Here is a 10,000-nt window from a genome sequence, read left to right on the forward strand (position 1 = left end):
GGCGCGACACCTCCACGTGGCCCTCACCTGGATTTTCAAGGTCCGAGGGAATGATCCAGACACCGCCGCAACTGCGGTGCTCTTCGCGTTCCAAACCCTATCTCCCTGCTAGAGGATTCCAGGGAACTCGAACGCTCATGCAGAAAAGAAAACTCTTCCTGGATCTTCCGACGGCGTCTCCAGGCCTTTTTAGGTTACCCTGACGAACTCTCTTACGAGGGCCCGACTTATAAACGGTTCCGCTGCCGGGTACCGGAATAGGAACCGGTTTCCCTTTCGCCCAATGGATGTATATATTTATATATATATTTATACATATTTATTAATAATGTTTATTGTTTTTTAAAAAGCAATAATATTCATTAATAATATTGTATTTATTTTATATTATTAAACACATCAAACATTAACATCGGTTTTCACCTAGGGCTTAGGATCGACTGACTCGTGTGCAACGGCTGTTCACACGAAACCCTTCTCCACGTCAGTCCTCCAGGGCCTCGCTGGAGTATTTGCTACTACCACCAAGATCTGCACCGATGGCGGCTCCAGATGGCCTCACGGCCAATCCTTCCGCGCACACCACCGCGACCCTCCTACTCGTTAGGGTTTCATGATAAAAGATAAATCTTTTATCGAAAATACCAACTAACGGTAGAGTATAAGCATGACGCTTCAGCGCCATCCATTTTCAGGGCTAGTTGCTTCGGCAGGTGAGTTGTTACACACTCCTTAGCGGATTCCGACTTCCATGGCCACCGTCCTGCTGTCTTAAGCAACCAACGCCTTTCATGGTATCCCATAAGCGTCAATTTTGGCGCTTTAACTCTACGTTTGGTTCATCCCACAGCGCCAGTTCTGCTTACCAAAAGTGGCCCACTTGGCACTCTGATCCATATATAAAAAATATATTCTCATAGCTTCACATTATAAATAATGTTTTTAAGCAAGCTAGAGATCTCACCCATTTAAAGTTTGAGAATAGGTTGAGGTCGTTTCGGCCCCAAGGCCTCTAATCATTCGCTTTACCGGATGAGACTCTTATATAATGAACGCCAGCTATCCTGAGGGAAACTTCGGAGGGAACCAGCTACTAGATGGTTCGATTAGTCTTTCGCCCCTATACCCAGTTCCGACGATCGATTTGCACGTCAGAATCGCTACGGACCTCCATCAGGGTTTCCCCTGACTTCATCCTGACCAGGCATAGTTCACCATCTTTCGGGTCCCAGCGTGTACGCTCTAGGTGCGCCTCTATTATAATATAATCCGAAAACTAAATTATAATAATATAAGACGCCCTAGGAGTGCGATATTTAATACATAATATAAATATATCCTCCTTTTATCATTTATAAAAAAATATAAATAATATTTACTTTCATTGTGCCTTTGGGTTTCATAAAATTTATAAATATTTCGATGAAAAAATATTTTATTCCCAATGACTTGCGTACATGCTAGACTCCTTGGTCCGTGTTTCAAGACGGGTCCTGAAAGTACCCAAAGCTATATCGTCGCTGACAGATAAATTTTTAATAAAAAAAAATGAGCCAGTTCATTATCATACACCTACTGACAGTTAAATAGTATCATATAACGGCATAAAATCCGTATATATAATATGTTTTAATAAAAAAACCTATTTATACTCGTGGTGGATCTGAACGCGTTAATAACGCGACTCAATATCAATTTATAATTAATACCATCAAACAATTAATCAAGAAACATAGGCGTTTAACATACACAAAATATTATCAAAAAATAATATTGTACATTAATCAACGCACCAATGCCTATAGATTAATATTTAATGGGTCGCAACGTCCTACAAGATGAGAAGTGCATACCTCGTTATCATACAATTAACAATATACAGCAGTGCATATATTTTTACTAAAAATAAATTCCTAATAAAAATTTTTGTCACATGCTAGTACAAATTGGTTGATTAACGATAAAAAGTAAATGAATCTCATCTTTCGACCTTTCGGGTTTCTCAGGTTTACCCCTGAACGGTTTTACGTACTCTTTAACTCTCTCTTCAAAGTTCTTTTCAACTTTCCCTCACGGTACTTGTTCGCTATCGGTCTCGTGGTAATATTTAGCCTTAGATGGAGTTTACCACCCACTTAGAGCTGCACTCTCAAGCAACCCGACTCTAAGGAAAGATTCACCTATCATCAATAATAATCACTACGGGCCTGGCACCCTCTATGGGTATATGGCCCCATTCAAGATGGACTTGGATGTATTATATAACAATAGGTTTATATTGAATCTTCCTAAACACTACATTCCCCAAGTGTCTGTTTATCAGCCACGGGGTTCAGTGCTGGGCTTATCCCTGTTCGCTCGCCGCTACTAAGGGAATCCTAGTTAGTTTCTTTTCCTCCGCTTAATAATATGCTTAAATTCAGCGGGTAATCTCACCTACTCTGAGGTCGTAAAAGTTTTTAGAAGTATTAAAACAAAAATTTTTTTTATATATTATGTTTTTGTTATATTTTATAAGTAAACAATTTTCTTAATTATTCATACTCAAATTTTTTTAATATTATTATATAATATTATTTTTATATTTATCTAAAGAGAAGAAAATAAAAAATAAATAATTATATATATTAATTTTTTTCGAGTATATTGAAAATTTTATTACAAATAAAATATTCCATAACAAAATATTAATATATAATATTTTTGTTTATTCTTCTTTATTTAATATTTTAAAAATATATTATTAATATCATTTATTATTAATATTATTATTAACATAAAGTTTTATAATATTATATATAAATGATAAAAAATAATATTGATATATTAATTTAAAAATGTCGACAAATAATAAAAAATATATAAATTTTAAATGCTATTAAAAACATTTTATATTTATTTTTTTCTTATATTTGGCGTAAAACATTCATATATAAATAATTTTACATTTCTTTTATAAAAATTTTATTTATCAATTTAATTAAATATGAAAAAATAAATTTTCTTTTTTAATTATTGATAAATTTCTTTTTCATAAAAAAAATTTTATGTAAAATAATCTTTTATTATATTAATATAATGTATACGACCCTCAGCCAGATGTGGTCCGGGAACAGTATCCAAGGACCGCAATGTGCGTTCGAAATGTCAATGTTCATGTGTCCTGCAGTTCACAAGTTGACGCGCAATTAGCTGCGTTCTTCATCGACCCACGAGCCAAGTGATCCACCGTCCAGGGTAATCTTTTTAAATTTTAAATGTAAGTATTATTATTAATAATAATCTTTATTTTTAATATAAAAAATAAAATTATTAATTTATATATCTTTATAAATTCTTTTAAAATAAAAAAATTTTTCTAGAATATAAATTATATATTTTATTTTAAATATATATATATATAAATTAAAGATATTATGGTATTAATAAATATATACATAACATTTTTGATATTTTTGTTAGTGCTAGCTAGATATAATAATTAATATTTGGTATATTTTATAGAAATGTATTTATTTTTTTTTTATAAATTATTTTCTACATAAAAATATATATAATATTAATATGGTACAAAACAAATGGGTTTGTTTTTTAACATAATAACTTTTAATAAAAAAAAAGAAATATCAAGACAAAACATAAAGAAATTTAAATTTGAAATAAATTTTATTCTTTAAAAAAATTTTATCTTGTGTTTTCTTTATTTTTATTATATAACATAGAAAAATAAAAATATAGATTATATCAATTATAATCTTATTTTATTTTTCTTAATAGAGATTATATACATATAAACAAATAATTTCAATATATTCTATTTTTAATTTCACTTTTTTATAAGAGAAATTATTTATAGATTTTATTAATAATTATTGTTTAATAATAATAATAATATTGAATATAAAAATATTTTATATGTAACAAATATATTATTAATATTTATATAATATTCTCTATATTATATGTATAGATATATTATGTGTATAAAAAAAGTTTGGCGTATTACTTTAATATGATATCATAACCAAAATAAATCTCTTTTAACACATAATTACTATTATATATTTTGAGAAAATTACATATTAATATGTTATTTTGTTAAAAAAAATATTTCTTATCAATAATATTTTTATTTTTTGGAATATTTAAAAACAATACAAAAAATATAAATAAATATATTTTATATATATCGTTAATGATCCTTCCGCAGGTTCACCTACGGAAACCTTGTTACGACTTTTACTTCCTCTAAATGATCAAGTTTGGTCATCTTCCCAGCAACATCGGCAATATCAGAAATATTGCCGCGTACCAGTCCGAAGACCTCACTAAATCATTCAATCGGTAGTAGCGACGGGCGGTGTGTACAAAGGGCAGGGACGTAATCAACGCGAGCTTATGACTCGCGCTTACTGGGAATTCCTCGTTCATGGGGAACAATTGCAAGCCCCAATCCCTAGCACGAAGGAGGTTCAGCGGGTTACCCGGACCTTTCGGCCTGGGAGGACACGCTGATTCCTTCAGTGTAGCGCGCGTGCGGCCCAGAACATCTAAGGGCATCACAGACCTGTTATTGCTCAATCTCGTGCGGCTAGAATGCCGCCTGTCCCTCTAAGAAGAATTATTTGTACGCCGGCAGTAAAAACCACATCAAAAAACTGCGTACCCATACACCATAACATATGCAACATAAAGCACAATATATACAAAATATAATCTTGATCGTTAAATCTCAAAAATACATGCATATATAAATACAATACATAACACACATGAAAATGAATGAAATGGGAAACAAACAGCCGATGGGCCTTGAGATGCCGGTAAAGTACGTCTATTTAGCAGGCTAGAGTCTCGTTCGTTATCGGAATTAACCAGACAAATCGCTCCACCAACTAAGAACGGCCATGCACCACCACCCACCGAATCAAGAAAGAGCTCTCAATCTGTCAATCCTTCCGGTGTCCGGGCCTGGTGAGGTTTCCCGTGTTGAGTCAAATTAAGCCGCAGGCTCCACTCCTGGTGGTGCCCTTCCGTCAATTCCTTTAAGTTTCAGCTTTGCAACCATACTTCCCCCGGAACCCAAAAGCTTTGGTTTCCCGGAAGCTGCCCGCCGAGTCATCGGAGGAACTTCGGCGGATCGCTAGCTGGCATCGTTTATGGTTAGAACTAGGGCGGTATCTGATCGCCTTCGAACCTCTAACTTTCGTTCTTGATCAATCAAAACATTTTTGGCAAATGCTTTCGCTTCTGTCCGTCTTGCGACGATCCAAGAATTTCACCTCTAACGTCGCAATACGAATGCCCCCATCTGTCCGTATTAATCATTACCTCGGAGTTCCGAAAACCAACAAAATAGAACCGAGGTCCTATTCCATTATTCCATGCACACAATATTCAGGCAAAATTTGAGCCTGCCTTAAGCACTCTAATTTGTTCAAAGTAAACGTACCGGCCCACCTCGACACTCAATTAAGAGCACCGCGACGGGATTGCAATTGGGGGCTGCCACCGCTCTTAACGGTTAAACACTTACGACAAATTACATAATAAAAATATATATAATGCATTAAATAAATAATAACACTAAAATATACTTTATACATAATCTGTACCACCCACCGGTAGGACGTCCCACATAACATGCTAGTTAAACAATGCGAGCATTGAACCAACAGTGTAGGACACAGATTCGACTACGAGCTTTTTAACCGCAACAACTTTAATATACGCTATTGGAGCTGGAATTACCGCGGCTGCTGGCACCAGACTTGCCCTCCAATGGATCCTCGTTAAAGGATTTAAAGTGTACTCATTCCGATTACGGGGCCTCGGATGAGTCCCGTATCGTTATTTTTCGTCACTACCTCCCCGTGCCGGGAGTGGGTAATTTGCGCGCCTGCTGCCTTCCTTGGATGTGGTAGCCGTTTCTCAGGCTCCCTCTCCGGAATCGAACCCTGATTCCCCGTTACCCGTTACAACCATGGTAGGCGCAGAACCTACCATCGACAGTTGATAAGGCAGACATTTGAAAGATGCGTCGCCGGTACGAGACCGTGCGATCAGCTTAAAGTTATTCAGAGTCACCAAATTAAACGATGCAAATTAAAATTTACACCGATTGGTTTTGATCTAATAAAAGCATTCCTTCCATCTCTGGTCGGAACTCTGTTTGCATGTATTAGCTCTAGAATTACCACAGTTATCCAAGTAAATGTGGGTACGATCTAAGGAACCATAACTGATATAATGAGCCTTTCGCGGTTTCACCTTAATTTGGCTTGTACTGAGACATGCATGGCTTAATCTTTGAGACAAGCATATGACTACTGGCAGGATCAACCAGGGAACTATTTGTATTTATAATATTAAATATATAATAATATACATGATATTTTTGTTTTCTTATTATAAGAAAAAAAATTTTCATACAATAATTATTAATATATAATAATATTATTACAATTTCATTTTAAATATCAGATGGTCTCACCCATTACTGATATAAATTTTTTTTTTTTTATATCTCTATTGTTTTAAAATTAATAGAAAAAACATATGAGATATATATATTATTATTAATTTTTTTTTTTTTCAAATATATATTTTATTATGTCATTTATATAATTTTTTTGCTTTTACAAAAAGAAATATATAACATGTTATTCATAATAAATATTATTGAATAAAAAAAAAAAAAAATAATTATGATTTTTGTCAGACCATCACCAAATGGGTCTTAAAATATTTCAAACATTTTCTCATACTCGTCGCTAGATTGAAAGCGTCATTTATTTTTTAATTTTATTTAAAAAGTTAATTTTAAATAAAAAACGTTATAATAACACTTAATATTCTCGCTTGGTATGAGGTGAGTCAATGTAATATTATTTATAAAAATAATTTTTATATAAATATTGTGTGCTCATATGGGAGTGTAAAGTTTAAAACTTATAACCCATGAACTTGCTTTGACAAAAAAATTTATATGTTATTCTATTTATAATCAATAATTTAATAAAAAAAAATTTTTTTTTAAATATTGATATAAAAAGATATACATATAGAGGTTTTTTTACAAAATTCTCATTAATTTTTTTACAAAAATAATAATACAATATTTAATATCAAAATAATCCAAACTGATTACCATCCAGACTATTATCAATATATATAAGATTGTATTATTATTCATTTCAATACATATTTATTAAAACTGAGATAAAATTTCATATATTAATAAATATGCATGTGTAAAAAAAAAAATTTTTATATAATAATTGAAAATGTTTTTGCTATTATTTTGTATACATACATTAAATAATTGATAACAATTTAATACAATGTACACCTAAAAAATAATAACAGCATATACATATTCGAAACATTACTAGCAAAAAAACCAAAATACAATATTAAATATCAAAATAAACCAAACTGATTACCATCCAGAATATTTTGAGTATATATATATATAATTTTGTATATTTTGCGTTCATGTTAATAAAATATATAAATGATACATATTTGAAAAGTGTTATTCTTCTTTCTGTTTTTTCGTAATATCATGGTGTCCATAGACATGCAAAAGCGTCATACCAAGCCATATACATACCTACACCACCTTTGTTGAATGATACACGAACAGTATGAAAATTAAACAACATATTCAATATCATTTTATATTATACTAAAATAAATGTTATTCTATTAAGAAAGTGTATATTTTTAAATTTGGCATTCATTACATAGTCAAAATACAATAATAATATAGATGATACATATACGATAATTGTTATTTTTCTTTCTGTTTTTTCGTGATATCATGGTGTCCATAGAATTGCAACGACGTCATACCAAGCCATATACAACTCTACACCACCTTTGTTGAATGATACACTTAGAGTATGAAAAATAAACAAATTATACTATATCATACTATATCATATATGTAAGACTGTTGAACATAATACCACAAAATACACTATTTCATATAGATATACATTCATTCTTGTCAACATAAAAGTACGTTATAAATGATACATATACAATAAGTTTTATTCCTCTTTCTGTTATTCCGTAATATCATAGTGTCCATAGAATTGCAACGACGTCATACCAAGCCATATACAACTCTACACCACCTTTGTTGAATGATACACGGACAGTATGAAAAATAAACAACCTATTCTATACCATTTAATATCATACTAAAACATGAAACAAATGTTATTCTATTAAAAAGTGTATTATTTTATTATATTTAGTATTCATTACACAGTCAACATACATAAATGATACATATACGATAAGTGTTATTCCTCTATCTGTGCATCCGTAATATCATAGTGTCCATAGAATTGCAACAACGTCATACCAAGCCATATACAACTCTACACCACCTTTGTTGAATGATACACGGACAGTATGAAAAATAAACAACTTATACTATACCATACTATATCATATGTGTGAGACTGCTGAACGTAATACCACTAATACACTGTTATACATAGATATACATTCATCTCATTAACTTACACGCACTATCCATCATATATATTAAAGACATTACACCCGGTGCTTCAAACTCAAAATATGATAATGTTTAAAATGGCTTTAAACATCATAAACTTTACAGAATAATCAAAATTTAAAGAAAAAAATTTTAAAAAAAAAATTTTTTTCAGCTAAAAATTTTTATTTTGGGACCAAAAAAATTTTTTTTTGCTTTTATCATATTTTATTAAATGAAATTTATGCATTATAATAAATTATTCAATAAACATTAATAATTATAATAAATTATTAAAAAATTTTTGGAATTAATGCAAATTTTTAGAAAAAAATGTATATTTTTTTTTTATATACAAATCGTACATGTTATATTGCGACAGGGTACCGGTATAATACATGTGATACATATGTAGATTTTCGAAAAAATTTTTATCCTTTTAAATGGTCCTAAATACTATATAAAGGTAAAATATATAGAATTTTTCGGGATTCATTAAAAAATTTTAGGGAAAAAATTTCATTTTATTTTATATACAAATCGTACATGTTATATTGCGACAGGGTACCGGTATAATACATGTGATACATATGTAGATTTTCGAAAAAATTTTATCCTTTTAAATAGTCCTAAATACTATATAAAGGTGAAATATATAGAATTTTTCGGGATTCATTAAAAAATTTTAGGGAAAAAATTTCATTTTATTTTATATACAAATCGTACATGTTATATTGCGACAGGGTACCGGTATAATACATGTGATACATATGTAGATTTTCGAAAAAAATTTTATCCTTTTAAATAGTCCTAAATACTATATAAAGGTAAAATATATAGAATTTTTCGGGATTCATTAAAAAATTTTAGGGAAAAAATTTCATTTTATTTTATATACAAATCGTACATGTTATATTGCGACAGGGTACCGGTATAATACATGTGATACATATGTAGATTTTCGAAAAAAATTTTATCCTTTTAAATAGTCCTAAATACTATATAAAGGTAAAATATATAGAATTTTTCGGGATTCATTAAAAAATTTTAGGGAAAAAATTTCATTTTATTTTATATACAAATCGTACATGTTATATTGCGACAGGGTACCGGTATAATACATGTGATACATATGTAGATTTTCTAAAAAATTTTTATCCATTTAAATGCTTCTAAATACTGTATAATGCAAATATATATAATAATTTACAGAATTAATACAAAATTTTTATTGTACAAATTCACATTAATAGTTAATTGGTTAAAAAAAAATTTCAATACACAATGGGAATCAGGCTATTTTATTGGAACTTATTTATAATTAATTCATAATATATTTTTCTATATAAATTGATTAATTGATTTTACATTCACCGTGTAAACGTATACACCATTCAAGTAACAAAAAAAAAAAAAAAAAAAAAAAAATTATTATTATATTCTAGTAATACATAATAGTTATTCGCTAAAAAATATTTAATAGAC

The 10,000-nt window shown here is 30.1% G+C and overlaps 2 non-coding genes across 2 annotated transcripts; both read right to left on the reverse strand.

Annotated features, from left to right (window-relative positions):
• Positions 1-3,085: 3,085 nt before the first annotated feature.
• On the reverse strand, positions 3,086-3,240 carry LOC123304777. The gene has a single exon (XR_006536762.1). It is a non-coding gene; the product is annotated as a 5.8S ribosomal RNA (ribosomal RNA).
• A 953-nt stretch (positions 3,241-4,193) lies between these two features.
• Positions 4,194-6,349, reverse strand: LOC123304782. Its single transcript, XR_006536767.1, has one exon. It is a non-coding gene; the product is annotated as a small subunit ribosomal RNA (ribosomal RNA).
• Positions 6,350-10,000: the final 3,651 nt, after the last annotated feature.

This window comes from Chrysoperla carnea (assembly GCF_905475395.1).
Source record: "Chrysoperla carnea chromosome X unlocalized genomic scaffold, inChrCarn1.1 SUPER_X_unloc_92, whole genome shotgun sequence".
NCBI lineage: Eukaryota > Metazoa > Arthropoda > Insecta > Neuroptera > Chrysopidae > Chrysoperla > Chrysoperla carnea.